At 43.2% G+C, this 26,930-nt stretch overlaps 1 protein-coding gene across 1 annotated transcript in view; it reads right to left on the bottom strand.

Annotated features, from left to right (window-relative positions):
• LOC124805557 (synaptotagmin-10-like) overlaps window positions 1–26,930 on the bottom strand; it is a 547,973-nt gene that overhangs the window by 256,483 nt on the left and 264,560 nt on the right. The gene's annotated exons all lie outside the window — the stretch shown is intronic.

Here is a 26,930-nt window from a genome sequence, read left to right on the forward strand (position 1 = left end):
GTGATGCAGCGTCAAGGGTAACCGCAGCCTTGGTCTCCGAACTGATAGTCCATGCTGCTGCAAACGTCGTAGAACTATTCGTGCAGATGGTTGTTGTCTCGCAAACGTCCCCATCTGTTGAGTCAGGGATCGAGACGTGGCTGTACGATCAGTTACAGCCATGCGGATAAGATGCCTGTCATGTCGACCATCCGGAACCCACCGATTCCATATTCTACTAACAGTCATTGGATCTCGACCAACGCGAGCAGCAATGTCGCTATACGGTAAACCGCAATCGCGATGGGCTACAATCCGACCTTTATCAAAGTCGGAAACGTGATGGTACGCATTTCTCCTCCTTACACGAGGCATCACAACAACTTTTCGCCAGGCAACGCCGGTCAATTGCTGTTTGTGTATGAGAAATCGGTTGGAAACTTTCCTCATGTCAGCACGTTGTAGGTGTCGTCACCGGTGCCAACCTTGTGTGAATGCTCTGAAAAGCTAATCATTTGCAGATCACAGCATCGTCTTCCTGTCCGTTAAATTTCGCGCCTGTAGCACGTCATCTTCGTGGTGTAGGAATTTTAATGGCCAGTCGTGTACTGTGAGTAGGTTGCCGCTAGCACAACAATTGCTGCGTTTGCAGTGGTGCCGTGATAAGGGAAGCATGGCGTCGCAATGTATTCAGCGATGAATAGATGTTCTGCACTACCTCGGATGACCTTCGAGGGCGAGTTTGTTCGCGAAGTTGGGAGAGGTCCCATTCTTCGAAAATTCTGGAGAGGCGTCATGGTGTGGGGAGCCAGCGTGCATGACTTCAGGTCCGGACTGATTGTGACGAAGTGAGCTCTGACGGCTCAATAATGTGTCACGGACATCTTGCGTCCTGATGTGTTACCTCTCATACGACAATCGTGGTGCTGTCTCTGAACAGGAAACTGCTCGTACACAAATGGAACGTGTCTCTATGAACTGTCTGTGCGATGTTGGGGTACTCCCATTGCCAGCGGCATCCCTAGATTTGTCTCCGATAGAATATGTGTGTAAGCTGCTCAACTGTCAACTCCGTCGCAGTTCCAGTGTCCGGGATATCAAGAATCAGTTACAACAGCCGTGTGGCAGCTTCCCTCAGAAGAATATACAATGGCCTTACGACACCCTTGTTAACCGAATCAGTTCATGCATTCAGGCCAGATGGGATGGTACGTCATTTTGATTAGTGGGCTCAGACTGCCAAGTTCTTTGTAAATGAGACTCGATCTTGTAATCACTGAAATAACATCACATATCCTCTCAACACGTGAAGTTTTATTTCGTATTCTTCACCTCTTTTAGGTACTTCATTCTTTGTTAGGTAGTGTATTCTTAATTTAATTCTGTGACAAGTAGTACAGATTGACTCGTAAGATGGGAAATTTTGGAATGGAAGTTAATGGATGAGCACAATTGCATTACACATATTTATTTACATCGACGTACAGTACACATTATGCCATTATGAATGTCATAAGCATTTTTATTTCTCGAATATCACATCCGCTGAACAACCTCCTCGTCGGCATTCACATTCCTGCAGCCTAACAGCAACATTTAACCTAACATTTCAGTAGGAATCCTGGAGATTTCCTCTGGTGTTATCGGTTTAAGTTATTCGGTGGTAGCAGGTCGAGTACGGTAAACCGCATTCTTATGGTAGCCCATATGACAAAAAAAAAAAAAAAGAAAAAAAAAATGTGTGCCATGCAATGTCACCGTACCTTGGAATGACACGGTTACCAAACAATCGTCGTACAGCTCCCATCGATATCCGCGCCGTATGTGCCGTGGCTGTCATGTTGAAACCAACTGTTGGCGGGAAAATGGGGCTATTCGTGAGCAACAAAACTTTCCATGGAGGCAACATACCGAACAGACGTTACAGTGGTTACGCACCCGTCATCATCTTCAAGGAAATAGGGGTCTATGAGGCCACTCGATAACATGTCGCAGTGCGTGATTAGCCGAACGGTCTAAGGCGCTGCAAAAATGGACTGTTCGGCTGGTCCCGGCGGAGGTTCGAGTCCTCTCTCGGGCATGGGTGTGTGTGTTTGTCCTTAGGATAATTTAGGTTAAGTAGTGTGTAAGCTTAGGGACTGATGACCTTAGCAGTTAAGTCCCGTAAGGTTTCACACACATTTGAACATTTTTGATAAAATGTCGCAGCATATAGCAACCCTTCCTGCTATGCTGAGGTGGATCTTGCTAGGATGAATAGCGAAAATTATGTCTATTGACCAAGCCACTGAGATCGAGTGAGCTTCGTCCGACATCTACAGATTGTTAACTAAATTGTCGTCATCATGTACTTTTTCTAACATGCGTTCAGTGTATTCTACGTCCTTAGCAGATCGTTAGACTGAAGTTTCCAAATTACCTGCAGCTTGTACGGATAAAACTTGGAATTCATTTAGTATTCGTTGAAAATTCGAACGATGCTACTGTAGAGGCTTTGAATGATGTCTAACACAGTGCTGTGAGTTTCTTAAGAAAGCAGTTCGCACAACCTCGATATTGTCTCCGGTACGAGTGATTCGAGGTCTCCCTGCAGATAGCTTCTTCAATTCAGAACCGGTTGCTTCTTCAAAATTGCGGGCCCAGGTGTTGATTGGATGCTGTGAGGGAAGACGACCATGCCCTCCGATGTGGAATGACGACGAAATTCTTGACATGTGGCCCCTACAATTCCATTATTTTACTGCCAGTGCACGCTGCACACTGTTCCACTGCCCCATGTTTACTATTTACTAAACGGCAAGACAGTGCGAGCAAAATTGTATATGTCAAATAGCGCCACCCACAACGCAGCGTTGTTTCAACACGTTTCAAAATATCCGATTCTTTTGCGTCAGCCTGTTGCTGTAGGATTATTTTCTTATGTGTAAAACAGTGCTGTGCGGCTGGTCCCGGCGGAGGTTCGAGTCCTCCCTCGGGCATGGGTGTGTGTGTTTGTCCTTAGGATAATTTAGGTTAAGTAGTGTGTAAGCTTAGGGACTAATGACCTCAGCAGTAAAGTCCCATAAGATTTCACACACATCTGAACATCTGTAAAACAGTGCAGTCGCTGGGTTGCTCGACATACACAATATTCCTATGTCGCAGGCAGATGTAGACCTTTTACTACACAGAGAAATTTTATAGTGTCCGCGTTCCGGACGAATACTCTATTCAGGCTAACTGGAGCCCATATTTTGAGCCATAGAGTAGACGGCTAGTGCAAGCAGGACTGACCTGTCGCTGCATGCGCAGCAACAAGGTCTACGACAAAATAAAACGAGTCTGGTGGGCGGTGAATGGCGCATATCTGCCTGCAACAAGCCAGCGCACGTGTCGGCTGCTGGGTGTCGCCAGGCGCACAAATAATTTAGGGAACAATAGCGGCGGGCTCTTTGTCAGAGACCGGACGCAGTTCCCGCAAACGGCGGGCCCGTTCGCTGTGTGTTCTCGTAGCTGTGCGCGAGCTGGGCGGTTGGGGAAGGGGCGGCGGCGGTTTTAATGTCCCATTATCAAAATTTCTCTGAACGGCGAAATGTGCGACCGCCTCCTTCACTTCTCTAAAGCCCGCGCAGCTACAACGCAGAGCCCCGACGTTGTTTAATTACAGACTTGGTTGGCACCATTCTTCACAGAACTTGATTTTACGTCACTCTCTACACGAAGAACAATAGGCGGAGGAAGACTGGCTATCCACGAAGAAGCGTCCTAGCACCTACACTTTATACAACGTATTCACAAATGAACAGCCAATACCAAATCACACCAGATACTTCGTTTACGTTGACGAAATAGCAGTGGCAGTTATAGATTCGAGTTTCTTAAAGGTAAAAGGAATACTGATACGAACTTTGAATACGCTCCACTTCTACTATGATTCTAACCACCCGAAGCCAAACCCCAGCAAGAAGCAGGTCTGTGCTTTCCACCTTAGTGGTAGACAGGCATGGCGAGAACTTGTGGGGCTAACGACTCATGCTCTGCTCGTAGCTAAAATATCCAGGAAGGAAGATTAGGGTTAACGTCCTGTCGAAAAGGAGGTCGTATTAGATGGAGCACAAGCTCTTCGCGTGTGCAGTGACATTGCTTCAGGTGAGGAGAGGATAAATGGACACCAACTGCCACTACACTGTGCACGACTTGAATTCTATGGGAAGGCACCTGAGAGCCATAAAAAGCAGTATGCAACGAACGCTAGTTCTCGTGGGTGCCCATCAGGGGTACCGAAGGGACAGATGAAGAACACAACTGGAGATCGTGGATACCCTTCCACAGCCTCTGGCGGCGAACTTCCCTACCCTGTGTGGCGAATTTTGAACAGGAAGAGGGGGGGAGTGACGCGCTGCAAGGCCGACATATGGAAATATTACCTTTAATTTTAATTCAAATGTGGATGGGGGATCAGATAAATAATTAACTTTATTACTTGCTTTACTACTCCTACATGTGAAGGAAATAATCATGTGAAGTAAATAATTATGAAGTTAACTGATATCCAAGCTCCTTGAAATTAAATTATTTTGTGAAAGGGAAGGTTCTCATTAATTTCAGCTGAGTTAGAATCGTTGATTATTATCTATTCAGAGAAAATACAGATTTCCCTCACTGTCTTGAATGTTATTGATTAGGCGCCTTACTGAATGAACTTTGCATACAAAATCTCTCTCAGGTTAATAGCAAGGCCTCATTGGCCACAGTTTCCTGGAAAAAGTTTATTTCAGCTGACACAGCTATAAATAAAATGCACGGTCCAGTCACGTTAATGTGACCACCGACTACGGTCGATATGAAGATGGCATGTGTTCATTCGGACATGTCCGAAATAACAGATGCCATCTTCATATCGTCTAAGGCTAACCGGCTAATGAACTTCTTGAGCGCGGATGCACACGATTTGCCTGAACTCTTACGGGATTCGGTGGATTGTGTGCCGCGAGTAATGGGTATAATGGCAGGGGCACTACGAATACAGGACTATAAGTTGAGAATGTGGATCTCACAAAGAGCGTGCCGTCGATAAATCCCTGCAGTCGCACTATCCTCTGTGCCCTCGGTGGCTCGGATGGATAGAGCGTCTGCCATGTAAGCAGGAGATCGCGGATTCGAGTCCCGGTCGGGGCACACATTTTCAACTGTCCCCGTTGATGTATATCAACGCCCATCAGCAGCTAATGGTACTGATTTCATTGTAATTTCAGGCTATGGTCGAAGCCAACGTGCAATAACCAGTCACAGCTAGGAGGTGGCAGCACTAACAGTGGAAGATGTATAAAGCGGTTGGGACGAAATCACTGTCGTAATGCGAAAAAGGAGCGATTTATCTGCCGCCCAGAGGAGCATGATCATTGGCAAAATGAAACTACGAGTTCTACAACTGGCGCTGAGCCCACTGTGGTGCACCATGGGCCATATATGACAGGGGTGAACGAAGGTGTGTAGGGGCGAATACACGTGCAACTACTGAGCAACTGACCGCCCAGATGATCTAGATGATCTCGCCAACGACCGTTCAGCGACCGTTGCTGTGTATGATCTCTGCAACAGCGCCTCGTTCCTGTACGATGCTGTTCATCGGCGATTATGGCTGGAATCTACGCCAGTACCGTAACTGGACGTCCATTGAGTGGCTATAGGGAGCATTTTCCGAAGAATCATATTTTGTGGTCCATCGGACAAATGGTGGTTGGCGTGTATCGTGCGAAAAGTCTGAGAGCAAACACACTGCAACGATCATCGTAAGGATCCAGAGTGGAGGAGGGAGCAATATCATCTGGGAAATGTTTTCGTGGCATTCTCTGGATGATCTCGTTATTCTGGAAGACACAACGAATCAACGCAAATATTCATATATTCTCAGGGACCATGCTTCCTCTACATGCTGTTTTTTTTTTTTTCCCCTCGGCGCGATGGCATCTACCAGTAGGACAATGCAACGTGTCACACAGCTCGCAGTTTACGTGCGTGGTTCGAAGAGCAGCAGGATCAGTTTACATTTCTCCCCTGGCCGTCAAACTCCCAGCATTTAAACCCAGTCGACAGTACATGGGACCCCCATTGGATCTCAGCAGAGAATCTTAGCGCAGCCGGCTATGGTACTGGAGTCGGAACAGACCCACATTAAATCACCACCAGTACCTCTGAGAACCTCACTGAATCTCTTCCTGCTCGTCCACACTGCAAAAGGTGGATATTCAAACTTTCTACTGATGGTCACATCAGTGTGACTGAGTAGTATATGTCACTTTGTTTAGGGTATGAACATCTGATCGAAGGCACCCATATACTTTTTGGTGGACACTAATATGGAGTGTGTCCATCCTTCGCGTTTGTAACGGCTTAAACTCTGCTGGGGACACATCCAATAAAGTAACTGAACGGCTGCGGAAGAATGCCAGCCCATACTTCTGCAAGAGCGGAAAACAGGAAAGGTAATGATACTGGACACTCGGATATGGAGTGAAGTCAGCGTTCTAACTTACCCAAAATGTGTTCCATTGGCTTCAGGTCGGTGCGTTTCGGGAATGTTATTGCCCACTAGACATTGCCTCACAGACAATGCTTTGTGACAGGGTACATTGTCATGCTGATACGAACCATCATTGTCTCCGAAATTCAAATGGCTTTAAGCACTATGGGATTTAACATCTGAGGTCATCAGTCCCCTAGACTTAGAACTACTTAAAATTAACTAACCTAAGGACATCACACACATCCGTGCCCGAGGCAGGATTCGAACCTGCGACTGTAGCAGCTGAGCGGTTCCAGACTGAAGCGCCTAGAACCATTCGGTCACAACGGCCGGCCATTGTCTCCGAGCTGTTCGTGTACTGTACAGAGTACACAGGACTATAAAATGTATTCATATCGTTCTGCATTTGGCATTTTCTTAAGCGCGATAAGGGGACCACACCCGAACCATGAAAAACATTCCCATACCGTTAAGCCACTTCACTGTTGGGACTACCCATGAAGCAAATAACATTGTCCAAACTGAAGCCTTCCACCGGATTGCTACAGACTGTAACGTAATTCATCACTGTGTTTCAGTCATTGCCAATAGCCAATCGTCCAGTGGCAGCTCGACCATTGTATCCCATGCTTTTCAACCTCTTACGCACAGTCATTATGCTAACTGGACAGCTGGTACCACGTCAGAGCTCAAGAGTTATTCCCTCCGATGGTTTCATGCGATTTTTCACAACAGCCCTCCGCAATGCTCGACAGCCCCTGTACTTCGGTACATGAGGTCTGCCTGGTTTTAGTTTAGCTCAGGTTGTCGCTTCGCATTTTCACTTCACAATCACATCGCCGACAGTCAAAATGGGCAGTTTTAGAAGGAATTGCGATGTTCCTGATGGGTCAGTTACTCAAGTGACATCCAAAAACCGGTCCACATTCAAAGTCACCGAGTTCTTCTAACCGATCCAGTCTGCTGTTAGTGTAATAGCCAATTCCACATTGCATGATAGTGTACGAGCACTTTATATCAAACGGTATATCTGAAATCATTACGTACTTCACTCAGTGAACTGCACAACCAAAAGAAATGGAGTGCTACTGGCTATTAATATGACGATAAATATAAAATACCTGCGCGAGAGATAAATACTATGTGGAATTTAAGCATCTCCGTGTGAACTCGATAACAAAGATATACAGACTGCATTAAGCTACGGCAAAGGGATAATTATTCCATGTTGGACATTGGAGGAGAGATGTTCTATGTCGGATGGAGAGGAGATTGTTGGAAGCCGCCATTAAGGCAGCAATCTATGTTTTATGGTATTCAAGAAAATAAATTCATGTAAAAGCACAAAAGGAGTATCTGGTGTGTAGAGTTCATAACCCTTAATCATTTCAAAGGAAATATTCAGTGATTATAAAGACGCAAGTCGTTCGGAAGTGTTGTGTGGTTTGATTCGTCGAAAATATTTCTCCGAAGACCTAAATAATTTCACGAACTGAAGTTGAACGCCACATTCCATACACATGACACAGCATAGCACTTGGCTGTACCGATCGATTTCCGCAGAGCAATAAATTATCTTTAGCGATTTCAGGTGGAGAAGTTCCAGCAAGTAGACTCAACGAGATCTGCTGCTACGAAACGCATATGATATTACCGTATTCTTTAACTTGCGGAGAACAGTAAGCAATATCTACTTCATAACCACCGCAAACATAATTAAAAGCACTCAGCTTAAATAAAAGAAGCAAACAGTAAAAAGGAATCGCTAAACCAAACAATAAATAAAAATCAATCAATAATAATACGCAGTCACATTAATAAAACGCTCATTAAATAATAAAGAGAATAAAAATAAGAACTTTAAATAACGCAAGACTTAACGGCAAAATGATCCTTTTTATACCTCAGTCTCACTTTAGTCACTCGGTTAACGTGGCGCCAAAACGAACGAGAATTGCATACGAAGGTCCTGGGCTGTCTCTAGTACGTGTACCCACTGATTAACGCAACACCAACGTTACTGAGACACATCAGTGGCCTGCCGTAGAAGACATTGCTCTGACAGGTAGAGCTGAGCAAAAGATACTTGTGGTCGAACAGACCGGTGATTTCCCGATACGCTGAAGAGCTAGGCAGGGTATTGGGCGCTGCTCTAACCATCATGTGATACGTGACTGGCATTGCACGAGTGATAGAAATGTTATGCGGGTAACTCATAAATAGCCATAAGAACAAGTGACTGCTTTGTTTAAACTCCTATAATTTCGTGGAGGTCAAGATGGAGTGTGTTAATCCTGCCAGCAACATATAAAGTAAAACTTACTGCTGTATTTGAAACAACTTCCAAATGGAATCTTATAATAAAACTAGAGCTGTCATCAAACCTAACGCTGATCTGAACACCACAATGCTTTACTAGTCATGTTCCTACCCTAGATAGTATGCCGTTACCTTACAGGGCATTTCAAGTGGATTCCAAACCACAGAAGAACTCTACATGTTTCACATTAAGACATATTGCCCAGAATGAAAGAAGTCATGAGTGCCAGATAAAATCCTAGAACTTTCCGGGGATCGATCCCCAGACATTCGGATTCATAGTGTGGCACCGTAACATTGAGTTATATACACATATGTTCAGAAAAAAACACAACCTTGAACAACTAAAGGTTGGACGTTCATATTTACAGGACATATATGTTCTGCAGAAACGATTAGCATTTGAACGATGTCGGCCCGCGGGTTCTAGGTCAGCATCGATACCGCGGCACAACACCACCTACCGGTAATAATTGCCTGCGGCTCTCGCTGTCGCTGTAAATCGAAGGTAATGGATCAGTGTGATTTGAGCAGACGTGCAAGATGCCTCACAGATACATACGCGAACCGTACCGTCATATTAGTTCTCCTTAGCTCTGGCGCAACAGTGGAACTGTGCAATACGTTGTACACTATCAGGGATGACCGTCCCTCGCCGTTTATTACGGCTTGGGTTACATGCGTGTTACTTCTCTGCCCATCTTTGACAAATGTGCGGAAATATAGTAGATGACAATGGTGCATGGAACATCACTGGGGACAGTAATGGCATCAGATAGTGTTTCCGGACGAATTTTGGTTCGCCGCAGACAGGGGGAGTGGCGTCTCAGTGGCTACATTCGGCCATGACATACAGCTCCAACTCAAGGCCCTATTGTGTGGGTTGCTATTGAGTACAACCACAAATCACGGTTGGTGCGTGTCCAGAGCAGTGTGACCATTGTGACCTATGTGAATGACTTCTTGCGACCCGTAGCCACACCCTTCTTACACAACACCCCAAACGCCATTTTTCAGCAAAACAACGCACGACCACATGTCGCTGCGCAAACACATGCCTTCTTGGTGTTACAGGATGTCAGAATTTTGCCTGGCCCGCTAGATCACCAGACTTGTCGCCAATCGATAATATGTAGGATATGGTGAAACTATGGGTGCAGCACTGTGATCCAGTGCCAACTACCACAGACGAACTTTGAAACCAGGTGAATGCATTATGGATGGCTATACCACAGGCCGCCATTCGCACCTTACACGCGTCTATGCCATTACGCATGGAACAAGTCATCAGGGCCCCTGGCGGAACCTGCGACTACAACCTGCACTCGTAGATCCATCATATATATTCCTTACAGGGAGACATTTTTTACTGAAAGTTGCTTGCCTGGTGTCGGCGGATAAAAACGAAGTTGCAGTGCCTGTGTTGTTCAGGAGTACGGACTTGGCGTATATTCAAATTTTCATTGTCGTCATTGCATTATACAGCTGATGGTTGTCATTATTCGCAACTGCGAGTACATCTCGTATATTTCACAACGGCTGTAGTCGGCACAGTGCCTGTTCCTTTGAACATGCATGCATCCCCGAAGGAATATTGCATGGTACTTCCGAACAATATAAGCATTGCAATATCATATGATAAATGCATCGCCGCTGCGTGCCTCCGATAATGAACATGTTACGATTATGAAGTTATCAATGAACCGATGTCTAGGCGCCACCTGACTGCCTCAGAAGCAATTCCCATTATGAATGTTCGTACAGTTTCACTTACCGCCAACTCTAAAAATGGTTCAAATGGCTCTGAGCACTATGGAACTTAACTTCTGAGGTCATCAGTCTCCTAGAACTTAGAACTACTTAAACCTAACTACCTAAGGACATCACACACATCCATGCCCGAGGCTGGATTCGAACATGTCAGCGGTCGCGCGGTTCCAGACTGTAGCGCCTAGAACCGCTCGGCCACAATCGTGAGACTTTCTTGGTGCATACTTCGTCTTTCATTTGTCTTGTAAATCGGTCATGAGTGGTTAATTTGACAAAGTAAATTATGTAATTAAATACATATCAAGAGGTCCTTTTTTCATCGTGCTGCTTAGATTTCCAGTTAACGTTAACAATGCCAAATCCGATAATATCCATGCCGACCACATCTCTGTAGGAAACAAAGAGAAAAGGAAAAGAAAAGAATATTAGTATCAGACAAGTGAGACACGTAAATCAGTATTTGATCGGGTTAGCAAAACAGATTCAGGACAACATGGAAAGACCTTAGTGAACATCAGATCCGGATTCCGAAATTAGATTTTTGCCTTCTGGAAACTGTGTCGCTTATAAACGTGGAGGTAGACGGACGGAGACTGACAGCGATCCACTTGCAAGAGTACCGGACTGTATGCCAGTATTACTTTGTTCTCCTCGTTTCACGGGAGTAGACACGGCGGTGCTGCCTCCGTGGCGAGATTATCACTTCACTTTGTCGATTAATAGCTGGCAATGTGTTTACTTCCCACAATATCTGTAATGCTTGTTTTGGTGTCAGTCAGTACACACTGTAAAGTTATGCTCCAAGTTCATTCAATTCCTAGCTTTCGTTTTCAGTAGTACCATAACTGGAAGTCTATTCATAGACCTTGTGATAGAATTTTATTGAACGCTCTGGTTTTTTAATAAGCCAAGGACGATTGCGACGATGTCAACGGGATGTTAACCCCAATCTTCCTTCCTTCCTTCTACTCCGAGCCCTAGATCTGTTCCTAATCGATTGCTTCAGAGGGATGATGCTTTGTTCATCATTACATAAATTTTCACGTAAGAACATATGGTCCCGAGGTAAGATCACGGGCGCTTTAGACACCTACATGAAACTGAAATTATCCATCTGTATCTTTTTACTCCTTCCCCATGAACCATGGACCTTGCCTTGCCGTTGGCGGGGAGGCTTGCGTGCCTCAGCGATACGGATGGCCGTACCGTAGGTGCAACCACAACGGAGGTGTATCTGTTGAGAGGCCAGACAAACGTGTGGTTCCTGAAGAGGGGCAGCAGCCTTTTCAGTAGTTGCAGGGACAACAGTCTGGATGATTGACTGATCTGGCCTTGCAACACTAACCAAAACGGCCTTGCTGTGCTGGTACTGTGAACAACGGAAGGCAAGGGGAAACTACAGCCGTAATTTTTCCCGAGGGCATGCAGCTTTACTGTATGGTGAAATGATGATGGCGTCCTCTTGGGTAAAATATTCCGGAGGTAAAATAGTCCCCCATTCGGATCTCCGGGCGGGGACTACTCAGGAGGACGTCGTTATCAGGAGAAAGAAAACTGGCGTTCTACGGATCGCAGCGTGGAATGTCAGATCCCTTAATCGGGCAGGTAGGTTAGAAAATTTAAAAAGGGAAATGGATAGGTTGAAGTTCGATACAGTGGGAATAAGTGAAGTTTGGTGGCTGGAGGAACAAGACTTTTGGTCAGGTGAATACAGGGTTAGAAATACAAACTCAAATAGGGGTAATGCAGGAGTAGGTATAATAATGAATAAAAAAATAGGAGTGCGGGTAAGCTACTAACAACAGCATGGTGAATGCGTTATTGTGGCCAAGATAGACACGAAGCCCATGCCTACTACAGTAGTACAAGTTTGTATGCCAACTAGCTCTGCAGATGATGAAGAAATTGATGAAATGTATGATGAGATAAAAGAAATTATTCAGGTAGTGAAGGGAGACAAAAATTTAAGTCATGGGTGACTGGAATTCGAGAGTAGGAAAAGGGAGAGAAGGAAACATAGTGGGTGAATATGGATTGGGGGAGAGAAATGAAAGAGGAAGTCGTCTGGTAGAATTTTGCACAGAGCATAACTTAATCATAGCTAACACTTGGTTCAAGTTTCATAAAAGAAGGTTGTATACATGGAAGAATCCTGGAGATACTAGAAGGTATCAGATAGATTATATAATGGTAAGACAGAGATTTAGGAACCAGGTTTTAAATTGTAAAACATTTCCAGGGGCAGATGTGAACTCTGACCACAATCTATTGGTTATGAACTGTAAATTAAAACTGAAGAAACTGCAAAAAGGTGGGAATTTAAGGATATGGAACCTGGATAAACTGAAAGAATTAGAGGTTGTACAGAGTTTCAGGGAGAGCATAAGGATACAATTGACAGGAATGGGGAAAGAAGTACAGTAGAAGAAGAATGGGTAGCTCTGAGGGATGAAGTGGTGAAGGCAGCAGAGGATCAAGTAGGTAAAAAGACGAGGGCTAGTAGAAATCCTTGGGTAACGGAAGAAATATTGAACTTAATTGATGAAAGGAGAAAATATAAAAATGCAGTAAATGAAGCAGGCAAAAAGGAATACAGACGTCTCAAAAATAAGATCGAGAAGAAGTGCAAAATAGCTAAGCAGGAATGGCTAGAGGACAAATGTAAGGATGTAGAGGCTTATCTCACTAGAGGTAAGACAGATACTGCCTACAGGAAAATTAAAGAGACCTTTGGAGAAAAGAGAACCACTTGTATGAATATCAAGAGCTCAGATGGAAACCCAGTTCTAAGCAAGGAATGGAAAGCAGAGAGGTGGAAGGAGTATATAGAGGGTCTATACAAGGGCGATGTACTTGAGGACAATATTATGGAAATGGAAGAGGATGTAGATGAAGATGAAATGGGAGGTACGATACTGCGTGAAGAGTTTGACAGAGCACTGAAAGACCTGAGTCGAAACAAGGCCACGGGAGGAGACAACATTCCATTAGAGCTACTGAAGGCCCTGGGAGAGCCAGTCCTGACAGAACTCTACCATCTGGTGAGCAAGATGTATGAGACAGGCGAAATACCCTCAGACTTCAAGAGAATATAATAATTCCAATCCCAAAGAAAGCAGGTGTTGACAGATGTGAAAATTACCGAACTATCAGTTTAATAAGTCACAGCTCAAAAATACTAACGCGAATTCTTTACAGACGAATGGAAAAACTGGCAGAAGCCGACCTCGGGGAAGATCAGTTTGGATTCCGTAGAAATACTGGAGCACGTGAGGCAATACTGACCTTACGACTTATCTTAGAAGAAAGATTAAGGAAAGGCAAACCTACGTTTCTAGCATTTGTAGACTGTAGAGAAAGCTTTTGACAATGTTGACTGGAATACTCTCTTTCAAATGCAAAAGGTGTCAGGGGTAAAATACAGGGAGCGAAAGGCTATTTACAATTTGTACAGAAACCAGATGGCAGTTATAAGAGTCGACGGGCATGAAAGGGAAGCAGTGGTTGGGAAGGGAGTGAGACAGGTTTGTAGCCTCTCCCCGATGTTATTCCATCTGTATATTGAGCAAGCAGTAAAGGAAACAAAACAAAAATTCGGAGTAGGTATTGACATCCATGGAGAAGAAATAAAAACCTTGAGGTTCGCCGATGACATTGTAATTCTGTCAGAGACAGCAAAGGACTTGGAAGAGCAGTTGAAGGGAATGGACAGTGTCTTGAAAGGAGGATATAAGATGAACATCAACAAAAGCAAAACGAGGATAATGGAATGTGGTCGAATTATGTCAGGTGATTCTGAGGGAATTAGATTAGGAAATGAGACACTTAAAGTAGTAAAGGAGTTTTGCTATTTGGGGAGCAAAATAACTGATGATGGTCGAAGTAGAGAGGATATAAAATGTAGACTGGCAATGGCAAGGAAAGCGTTTCAGAAGAAGAGAAATTTGTTAACATCGAGTATAGATTTAAGTGTCAGGAAGTCGTTTCTGAAAGTATTTGTATGGAGAGTAGCCACGTATAGAAGTGAAACATGGACGATAAATAGTTTGGACAAGAAGAGAATAGAAGCTTTCGAAATGTCGTGCTATGAAGAATGCTGAAGATTAGATGGGTAGATCACATAACTAATGAAGAGGTATTGAATAGAATTGGGGAGAAGAGGAGTATCTGGCACAACTTGACAAAAAGGCGTGACCGGTTAGTAGGACATGTTCTGAGGCATCAAGGGATCACAAATTTAGCATTGGAGGGCAGCGTGGAGGGTAAAAATCGTAGAGGGAGACCAAGAGATGAATACACTAAGCAGATTCAGAAGGTTTTGGGTCGCAGTAAGTACTGGGAGATGAAAAAGCTTGCACAGGATAGGGTAGCATGCAGAGCTGCATCAAACCAGTCTCAGGACTGAAGACCACAACAACAACAACATCTTTTTACTCGTATCTAGGGAAGTCAGATGAAAACGAAACAAATGGGAAACGAACTGTTTGTTACTTGGAAAGTAATCACCGTAACAGTTAATACATTTACCCCACTGTTAGACAAGACGGTCAATGCCTTCATGGAAAAATGTTTGCGTTAGTTTATGGAACCGTGATTTCACCCAGGCGCTCGCCTCTTCGTCCGTAGCAAATAGTCGCAGACGAATGTCTTTCTTCAAGGCTCCAAAAATGTGGATTCCGCATGGGGAGAGATCGTGACTGTGTGGAGGATGTGTAAGGGCTTCCTAGCGAAACTTGTGCAGCGCAGTCGAAACGACCTCCAAACAAAATGCCCCCCCCCCCCCCCCACATGTTGTGTGTGTTGTTTCCAGTACGCTGCGGAAGTTTCGCTGGGAAGCCCTTACACGTACAACATACAGTCCCGATCTCTCTCTCTCTCTCGCTCCCCCCCTCCTCCTCCCCCCCCCAATGCGAATTCATATTTTTGGATCCTTTAAGAATGACATTTGTGGCCATTGATTTGCTTCAGACAAACAGGTGCACGCCTGGGTACAATTATGGCTCTACAGCCGACAACAAACATCTTTCCATGAAGTCATTGGCCGTCTTGTCTTACAGTGAGATAAAGTGTGTTAACAGTTATGGCTATCATTCTCGAAATAATAAACTGTTTACTTACATTTTACCCATCTGTCCCGTTTCCATTTGACTTCCCTTTATATTTAATTTATCAGCTTTCTTCGTGTAGTTCAGGTTTTTCTATTCGTCTTCTCTTTTAAATATTGTCCGCATGGTTACGACTTCTATTGTAACTCAGAACCACCTCTTATTTGCAGTGACATAAAAACTTTTCCGGCGAGTAGCTTTCATGAGCTAATTCTCCGAGGCCTCATGTGAGAGCATTGCTAAACTTACTTTTCAAAAGTATTTTTGTGAAATAAATGAAGTATCACTGCCTGCAAGTTACGGTGAATGTAATCGGTATTTGTAATGATTTTCTCGATAATATCAAATACTCGCCGCCAACCTTTCGCCAAAATCTTGATAGTCCTGCTTCATCAGAAAACTATGTCAAACCTGTTGTTGTTGCGGAGTCCAAGAAAAAGCACTTTGGCTCCATTTTTCAGTATTTGAAAATAGAGGATGATCTAACAAAAATCAGAGTGCAAGGAAAATAATTATTTAAAGTAAATAGTGAGAGTTGTGACTTAACTATAATAGGAGCTCTTTTCATTTTATTGTTTAGGAAAGTTCATTCCACCCCTAGGCGCTAACTGACTCTAGGTTGGAACGCGCTGTTTTTGTGAGTAGGGTGGTTGGATTTTGGTTGACCTCCTCATGATTACAGTCAGCTAAGTGTTTCGCGTCACCCGATTTCAGCGACCAGGGCGTTGGAGTCTGGTGACAGGTCTATACCGTGTTCAAATCCCACGACGTACTAAACAATTCGCACGTACAAAACACTGAAGCCTACTCAACAAAGGAAGGAAGGAAAATTAGATTTGCAACATAAGTTTGGAATAGCAGGTTCCGGATTAAAAAGGGTGTAAGGCAGGAAGTAGTCTTTCGCCCCAACTATTCAAGAGTGGAAATAAAATTTAAGGGGAAAGGGTATAAATGATAAGATTTGCTGATGACATTGCTATCCTCAGTGAACGTGAAGAATAATTACAGGATCTGCTGAATGGTATGAACAGAAGACGAAAGTAATGAGAAGAAGTAGAAATGAGAACAGCGAGAAATTTAACATCAGAACTGGTGATTACGGAGTAGATGAAGTTAACGAATTCTGCTGCTTTGGCTGCAAAATAGTCCATACGGACGGAGTAAGGAGGACGTAGAAAGCAGACTACCAGTGTCAAAAAGAACAGGGCATTCCTGTCCAAGAGAAGTCTGCTAGTATCAAACATAGGCCTTAATTTGAGGAAGACATTTTTGAGAATGTACGTTTTGAGCTCAGCATTGTACGGCAGTGAAACACTGACTGTGGGGTAACCAGAAAAGAAAAGAATCGAAGCGTTTGAGATGTGGTGTTACAGAAGAATGTCGAAAATGAGGTGGACTGATAAGGTAAGGAATGAGGAAGCTCTTTGGAGTATCGTCGAGGAAAATAATGTATGGAAAACACTGACAGTTGAAGTGACAGTGTAGTAGGACATCTGTTAAGGCATCACTTGAGTGAGCTGTAGAAGGTAAAAATTGCAGAGGAAGAGAGAGATTGAAATACATCAAGCAAAAAAATTGAGGCTGTATTGCAAGTGCTAGTCTGAGATGAAGAGGTTGGCACAGGAAAAGAATTCGTGGTGGGCCGCATCAAACCAGTCAGAAGACAGATGATTCAAAAGTAGATGGAAGCGGAAGGAAATCGGCCGTGCGCTTTTCCCGACAGTTGCCTTAAACGATTTAGGGAAACCATAAGTATACTTGTGTGAGAAGAACGAGCAATGCGGTTCCTCATAATACAAGATGGTAAGCGCTGGGAAACACCGCAAAATGGTTGGTGGCGAGGAAGGCGGAGCCTTTCCCGACCATCTCGCTTTGAGATGCCAAGCCGCGAGACGTCAGAAGACTGTAGGGCTGTCGCGACGGTGCAGATAGCAGGCTTCTTTGTACTCCGGAGTCTGCGCTCCCCCCAGCGTTAAACGAGTCGTGTTGTTTGCCCACGACTGCCGGTGATGTTCTTTCAAGACGATCAAAGCACTTCGTGAGCCGTGACAGCAGCTTGTTTGCTTTTAACATCAAATCATATCAAGCCATTTTTCGGTTAGTTTGAGCACTCGTTAGAACTTAAACGCTGAAGGCAGTAACCATGTGTAATACATCAAGTGCTGTAGGAATTTATCCCTTCAACAGAAACCTGCGATACCATCTGGTTTTTGGGCACATTTGAACCTATTTTCATTTGTAAAATATTCAATTGAAGAGTCTGGACGTTTATAAAGTTTTCTAGAACTCGGACGTAACTTTGCCACATGCATATTTTTCCGTTTATACGTACATCGAAATTACTTAAGCTACGATAATACATCGTGAGAATTTATAATTGTTACTAAAAATGTGTAAAGTCATTTTAAAGTCATTCAAGACAACTGTTACCATTTATTCTGTTACTGAAATACAGTCGATATCCGATTAAGGTATATACTTAATATAAAGCTAAGAACTTTAGATATATTTACTCTAATTTTACAGTACTGATATTAGCTGTTAATTTCATAAATCTCTAAAAGAGTTGACATTTGGGGAAAATCAACTTTAAGTCGAAAAGACTACAAAACTTAAAAACGGAAGTTACCTGATATTAATTTGATTTATAGATCTTTCTGGAAGCTTCCAGAACAATCCGCACGATATTCAGGATGTAACTGATATAAGTGCACATATTTTTACTGGTGACTGAGGACAGTGTACTGAACAGCATTATCCCAGTATTATTTGCAGACTAAATTTTAGCAATTTGCAACAGAATGTTGTCAGGTTGGGTAGTACCACCAAATACATGTGCCAAGAGCAAACAATTAATGTTTATTTTTCCCACTGGCAACACGTCAGGTGGTAAAATGTGACATGTGGACGCAAAACGATTAGTCTATACTGTAAGCATAGTTCACTTAGTGGTGCAGGTACGACTCTGCAGAAAATATCAGGTAGTAAATTATGTGATGTATTTGGGGGGAAGACTGTTTAATTCAGAGAAAAAACAATCAATATACTGATGTGTATACATATTAAGATAGCACTTATGCCCGTTACATGCTATAAACTGTTCCTGCTTTGCGCCAATTGCGTCAGACCAGTTTTGTATCGGAGAGAGTGAACACGATGTGAAGGTCTTTGCTTGTGGTTACAAAGACAATGGATCGCTTCTTAACTTTAATGTACATTCCGAATTTATATTTGCCTTGAGATTTGGGGCAGTTTTTGTGACCATGGATTGATTAATGTTAAATGGAAATAAAACATCATAATCTGGAAACAAGTTATTAGAGTCTGGCGTGTCAGAAATCCAGGACCTAATGAGGTGTATTAAGACTAGGCAGCTGTCGCCGCACCTGACATTGACGTTATTTGCAAGTTACGTAAATAATTGACAATATGTGTGAAAATTGACAATATATGTGAAGATTTCTCTCTTGAACGTCATGTGTGCACATTGTATATGAATTGGTTTACACTCATAAAGCAGTTCCATTTAAAATTAATATTTGCTACGTTGAAAATTAAGGAAGGATCCTTAAAGATCACTCTGAATTGGCAAGCAACTCGATTTCGCACATGGCTCATATAAGGATTAAACCTTCTACCTGTATGTTGACTCACAGCCACTCCCTATGCATCATCTTCATACTTGGATATCTCAAGGTCTGCTACAAATTAAGTATATCGACATCAACAATTAATTTTTTTGGTAGAGTTCTTCTATTGATTTTGTTTCGCTGTCGTCCTACTAATGAACGTAAAAGGTTTTCGCAGAAAAAATAACTGGACGCTATTGCTCTAGCACCCATCTCCAGGACCAACGCGGCCGACGTAGGCTTCTTCGCTGACACTCAGCCCGAAGGAAGTCTGTTCGAATCTTGGTGTTGAATAATTGTTATTGCTATTACTTGGCCGGCAAAAGGCAGGAGAGCTGGTGGCGTACAGTTCTTCACTATTATGCTATACACCAAAACCGAAAGTTCCAACTATCTTCGTGGAGAGAGGAGAAGTCACACTTTTGTTGGTGATCCGTCTGTCGGGCGAGTATGTTAGTTTCCGTGAACCAAGAGCGCCCATAAGATGGTTTTTAAGAGGGGAGGGGGGAAGGGGGATACCGTAAGGTATGAAATATTTTTAATATTTTGGAAGACGAATATCCAGTTTTAAGTAGCCAAAACAATTCCAGTAAGGCTCAGTTAAAAATCCACGTAATACCGACTTTTCAATCAATTTATTGAAACAACAGTTCCTGGTTACAGTATATTTTTTTCTTTGCCTGAGTATTATGGGTGTGGGGCGTTCGGACCCCCTTGCCCCCAGTATGGGCGTCCTTGCTGTGACCCCCTTGATGCCCTTCAACCTTCAAGAGAAGTGGGCTGTGTACCGAAACCAGGTTCCACGCACCCAATTTTCCCATTATTGTCAACAATAAAATCACGTATAGTAATCACTGCCCTGTTCGTAAGAGAATTACACGTATAAACAGTTCAAATGTGGTCTACCGGTAAAGCTTGTAGCATATTCTGAGCCAGTGGAGTTCGTCATTCTCATGGAGGTAACAAAGAAGGGAGATGGCGCTTTAAACTTCAGTTATACGTTGTTTTGAAGTCAGAGTGGGCGGGGCCGCCATTCTAAATACTTCAAAACATTAGCAGGCTACTGTTTACGATTGCTTCTTGTTCAATATTTCAGTTGTGTGCACTCAACAGCCGTTTTAAATACTAACAATTACAGTGCTCTGAATAACATAGTGTCAGGAGGGCAATTTCGAACGTTTTTCTGTTCTTGATTGTGTATTTGCTCTAGTAATACGACACATTTGTGCCCGTTAATGTAGCTTGCTTTTCGTTGATATATTTGAAATAACCAAGGAGAGAAGGATCTGATGTGAAAAGAATACCTTCGTAATCCATTCAATTCCACTCCTACTCTGTTTGTATCGATAGCAAATGAAGCTGAACTCCGAAACCAATATTTGTTTGCTTACTGGTACTGCTTCTTGTTCGTCAGATTTTCAGTTTTCAACTCGTATGCACGACATTTTTAATGCTCACAGTTGCAAAAAACGTTGCGTACTTTGTTAGGCCATAAACGTGTGCAATGAAGAAAGAAGCAAGGCATGTTATCGTATACTGTGCATGTCGACAGAGTGAATTGGTTATTGGAATATCACCAGAACAGAACTGATAGGAAATCTAAAGTCAACTGACACAAATAAAAGCACTAGAACAAAAGTAAAAAGCAAAAGCATAATTAATGTATACAAAAGAAAATATTTCTTGAACGACTCCACTTACGACTGAAATGTGATCCCTTTAAAGTTTAGATTATGATGGGATCGATTAGTATTCCAGTAAACGACGCAAGCTGGCATTTTTGATGAAACAACTGCGTCTCTACACAATCAAAGCACCAGACGCTACTTGGGATACGATCACGAAAGTCAGTAGAAATCCCCAACAGTCGAAACTGGGCAAGGGCACGTCAGAGTGACGTCACGGGGAACTAGCACCACAGTGAACCACGGAAGTATAAATGCGGTGAACCTAATGTTTTTGGGCTACATAAGATGGATTCAAGTTTGTGAGGCAATGACAACTCCGTTCTTTTTTTCACTTCTATGGTTATTCTCGTGGTCACAACAGTTCTCTTTGTAACCAATATCATGAAAACCCAAAAACGTTTTGCACCATCTGGATATTTAAGAACGTGTGCGGGCTTACAACAGGTAATGAAAGAAGAAGCATAATTTACTGTGAAATACATAGCCTGACGACAGAAGTGAAGAACTCAGAAAGGAAGAAGGAAAAAAAATGAAACGTCACGGATTAAGACGACATGTGAAGATATTTCACTGATTACAGCAGCAAACCATATTGACAAAGAACTTAGCAGCATGAATCCACTTATCAGTATGACACTGCACCATCTCCGTGACAAAGCCGTTATGTCCTCTCCTCGGGCAACCTGGTCCACTACTGTTGTAACAGTTTCTTAATGTCCAATATACTGGCACTAAGACACCTTTAACGTCCAAGGTGCTCCCACAGATGTCGTTCTATCGGAAACAGTTTCCGGGGTCTTGGTCACCTTCAAGCACACATTTGTGCTATATGTGGACGACCATTGTCCTGTTGATAGCGGTTGAATGTTCGAATGATGTCGCTGTAGTGTACACCACTTCGGCGACCAACTTCCTGTGCTGAAAACCCTTCTTGCCTAAAGTGACAACGTTTGCACTGTCTGGTCTGGAAATGACCCTCCACGGCTTGTGGACAAACAATACACGCAAGCCACACTGTCCAGCTCACTGAGAGTGGTTCAAATGGCTCTGAGCACTATGGGACTTAACATATATGGTCATCAGTCCCCTAGAACTTACAACTATTTAAACCTAACTAACCTAAGGACATCACACAACACCCAATCATCACGAGGCAGAGAAAATCCCTGACTCCACCGGGAATCGAATCCGGGAACCCGGGCGCGGGAAGCGAGAACGCCACCGCACGACCACGAGCTGCGGACCTGAGAGTGGTGGTTACATTTTCTTCCACTACGTAAGTGGCCGTACGTAGCGATCTTCTGTAGTCAAAAGAGTAATGAGGAAGAGGTTCCCAATCAACAAACACGAACTACGGAAGATATGATGATGGGTGCAAATTATTTTCGTATGTTTATTTTAAGCTGGAAGTTACTGTATCCCATGGAAAAGTGTAATTTGCAGCTGTCTGTCTGATTCTAGAACATCTGCATACAAGACTTTCCTTTAAAAACCTCTAGGATGTGCAGAACTTGCCTGGTGGATACTAATCCGAAAAAGAACAGACCGGGCGGTTTTTTCAAAAAATGTTCAAATATGTGTGAAATGGTATGGGACTTAACTGCTAAGGTCATCAGTCCCTAAACTTACACACTAATTAACCTAAATTATCCTAAGGACAAACACACACACCCATGCCCGAGGGAGGACTTGAACCTCCGCCGGGCGGTTTTTTAGTTAGAGGTACTTGTAAATTGTCGCAGCTGTGTTGGGAAAGAATCAAAGCTCCAAGCGTTAATAGAAAGCGCTGAAGCTAAAATCATTATAGGTACCGAAAGCTGGCCAGAATCGGGGATAAGTTCAGTCAAACCTTTTAAATAAGAGCTAACAGTGTTCAGAAACGACAGATTACATACACTTGTATGACAAGAAGTTTCTGGCCTAGTGTCGTTCCCTAGAGTTTAGCGACGTTGGATAGCGTCTGGTGATGTTGCGGGCACGGAACGCGGTAACGAAAATATGTAAGCGAAGTTGACACGGTTCTAGGCGCTCAGTCAGGAACCGCGCGACTGCTACGGTCGCAGGTTGTAATCCTGCCTCGGGCATGGATGTGTGTGATGTCCTTCAGTTAGTTAGGTTTAAGTAGTTCTAAGTTCTAGGGGACTGATGACCTCAGATGTTAAGTCCCATTGTGCTCAGAGCCATTTGAGCCATTTTTTGAAGTTGACACGGACGGGGACCCTCCCTAGCGAAGACATGGGCTGCAAAAGATGAAGTTCATTGAGGAAAGCGGCTTCGGCAAAGGGCAGGTAATTATTACGCAGAGGGTGTGGGCGGGTATCTCGAAAACGGCGAAACAGGTCGAATGTTCACGTGCTACTGTCGTGAGCATCTAACGAAAGAGATAGAAGAACAGTGAAACTACTACTAGGCGCTAAGTGGTTGGACGTCCACGACTGTTCACATAAAATGGGGTTCGGAGGCGTGCCTGCTATGTAAAGTAGGATATATGGTGACTGGTAACCTGTGGCATCTCTGCCGAAAGAGCACAGTTCTGGTGCACGTACAAGTTTTCGGAGCACATTGTTCATCGTACACTATTGAACATGGAGCTCTGCAGCAGACCACCCCTGTGTGTTTACATGTTGACCCAATGACATCTCTAGCTACGTTTGCAGGGACTACGAAACCATTGGGATTCGAACGCCGCTCAATGGAAACATGTCGGTTCTTCGGGTGAATCACGCTTTTGCTACGCCACGAACTCCGTCATCGAGTTGTAAGGCGGCTCGAAACGTGGAGTGCGCCACGGACGCAGGCTGGTGGGAGCAGTATTATGCTATGTGAGACATTCTCCTTCGCTTGCATGGGACCAATGGTAGTTATCAAAGACACGCTGACAGCTGCGAACCACCTTATTCCTTCATGCTTGATGTCTTTCACGGCAGCGATGTAATCTTTCGACAGTATAATTGTCCATGTCTCGGAATCAGGACCGTGCTACAGTGGTTGCGGGAGAATTACAGCAAACTCACGTTAATGTCTCGGCGATTAAATTCCCCGGATGGAAATCCTATGGAACCCATCTAGGTCGCTATCGGGCACCATAACCGCGTACGGATACCTGCTGCCCGTTATTTACGCGTTATTACATGAGCTGTGGGTAGACATCTAACGCCACATACCTCCACAAATCTACCAAGAAACTGTCGTATACCTGATAAGCAGAATCAGAGATGTATTTTGTTCCAAAGATGGACAAACAATCTAATAAGCGGGTGGTCACTGTGTTTCGGCTCATGAGCGTACGTTACCTTAGCGGCAACGCGACGAAATACTTTCGGTTTGAGTTTTAGAATCCGGAGATTTGGTTGGTTCTTACTGCTATTTTCCGTAGAGCACGCAGATTCCCAGCCGTGCCTACGCGTCAGCCTTCTCATTGGTCCTTTTGAAAATGGTGCCAATTAGGGGAGAGATTTTCTGCCTCGCTCCCCACCTCAGAGCATTATTGGTCGGAAACAGCAAAATTAAGCTAAACTAGGAGACTGTTTATCATCTTTACTTGGGTTTTGCTGGACAGAATTCGCAATGTCTGCCACCACTGAACGGTGAGTTTCTCCTCCGGCGAAAAGCAGCCAAGTTACAGAGCGTCCAGAAAGAGCTCAGTTCGTTTCACGCTTTTGGACAGTAATGACTTGATACTGAGCGATGGATTGGTAATGATTTCATGTTAGGGGATGGAAGAGTACCTCTTGACCTGGGAGATCATGGAGTGAAGACTTATTGATGGACGACTGATGAGGTGGGCATTGCGGTCGCAGAGGAATGTTTCCACTTGAGTTCTATGGACAGAAAGAGAGCCGAACTCTGGATACCAAGCCACTATTGCCACTGCCATACACATTACGTTGCGAGTGTGGTGAGATGCACTATCGCTGCATTCAACGATTCAGTAGAGACGCGATATTAGTTTACTCCCTTCAGAAGCCGCTTATTTCGTTTTAATACTCCGCAGCTAGCTAGTTTGCTTTCAGTACGCGCTTTGGTGATATCACTGGTTTTCGATCTTATTTATCCGCATTCATCCTGTACTTTACTAAACATGCGTTCAGTCACTGGTCGTATTTGCAACTCGTATCATTAGAACCCTTTGTCCAAGTATTAAAAGATCAATTGTTTATCTCTGTGGGTAACTCATGTATTTCATTTTAAGATAATAAATCTGACTGTTATAGTGACCGCTTGTTTCTATTATATATATATACTAGCTCAGCGCCCGCTTCTCCTCTCGCTTAGGCTGTATGGCATACAGAGATTTTTTTAATGCAGTTTTATCGACATGGTTGGAGACCGTGGCTGTTATATAAAATAAGTTGTTGATGGCGTACAGTTCTTATTTAATCGAATTTTTATTTTGTTCACAAACTGAAACAGCTTCTAAGCTTTCCACGCTAATTAAAGCCATATAAACATCGTCTTTTCGAATGTACTTCTGAGCAAAGTTCAGTTCTGGTAGCTGGAGTCCGAAAGTTTTGTTAATCATGACATTTCCGTTCTTTTGGGGATGTTCCCATGGCAACTTTCATCCTCTAAAAGGTATTTCTTTATATCTATCCGAGAAGTGCTATATCAATTTTCATGAATTTAGCTTTAATTTTTTTTAATGTAACGAAATATTTTCTTAAAAATTTCATTCCCTATTGCACTTCCTTGGGGACTGAATTTCACTGAAACACCATTTGCTTTATTTCTAACCGAAAAGTCAGATACCATCCGTCATAGATTAGTCTTAAAATTCCTTAAGTAGTTCTTTAGCAATTATTCATTTTGAAAAAACTTTCACCCTCTATTTTATCCCCATAGTGGCTGCATTACAAAAATGATGAAACATATATTTTTTCATCTCTAACCCCGAAGTGAAAGACCGATTTTCAAAGATTTAGCTTTAAAAATGCTTTCACAGTAAGCTAATTCCATAAAAACATTCATTCCCCATTTCACCCCATAGAGGCTGAATTTTCAAAAACAGTGAAACACTTATTTTTTATTTCTAACTGAGAAGCCAAATAAAAATTTTCAGATTTAGCTTTAAAAATGCTTTCCTAGTAAAAAATTTCATAAAAATCTACTCCTCTATCCCACCTTTTTGGGGGTTCAGTTTGCAAAACCACTGGAACACTTATTTTTTATTTGTAGCCGTGAAGTCAAATACCAATGTTCATAGATGTAGCTTTAAAAATGCTTTAGTAGTTTTTTAATAACGATATATTTTCAAAAAAAACTTTCACCCTCTATTTTACCATCGTAGGACTGAATTTCCAAAAACGCTGAGACACTTATTTCTTTATTTCTGACCGAGAAACCAAATACAAATTTTCGTAGGTCTAGCTCCAAAATTACGTTAGTCGCGTTTTTTTTTAAAAGAACCTCCATCCCCTATTTCACCCCCTTAGGGTTGGAATTTCGAAAAGCCTCTTCTTAAACTACGTCTACAGTATAAGCTCCACACTTTCTCCAAATTTCTATCCTTAGTGATTTTGACTGGGTGATGATGAGTCAGTCAGTCAGTCACTCAGCCAAGACATTGCGTTTTATATGTAGAAAGATGATCCCTCCTGTCATTAATTTGACTATGTGCGTGGTGTGGTATCCATATCCTCATGTTTGATTGGGCCCAACGTTATTAATTACCATTCAGTAAGACGTTTCCGCTCCGCGACATGATCATTTATTTTAATTAATTTGCATGATCATATGGGGTGCTTTCCTTCTCTGTAGTCTCCAGAGGTCGGACTTTAGCATCATAGGTGTATGCAAAACAGCACAACAGACACCCCACAACATCTCGACAATTCTGTGACGTTGCGTCTACCGTTCGGCGTCTGAATACGATGACTGCAATCAACCGACTATTGGCATGTCGCCATTACGTATCACTTAGTACTGGAAGATAAAT

The sequence above is a fragment of the Schistocerca piceifrons genome, chromosome 7 (assembly GCF_021461385.2).
Source record: "Schistocerca piceifrons isolate TAMUIC-IGC-003096 chromosome 7, iqSchPice1.1, whole genome shotgun sequence".
Taxonomy (NCBI): domain Eukaryota; kingdom Metazoa; phylum Arthropoda; class Insecta; order Orthoptera; family Acrididae; genus Schistocerca; species Schistocerca piceifrons.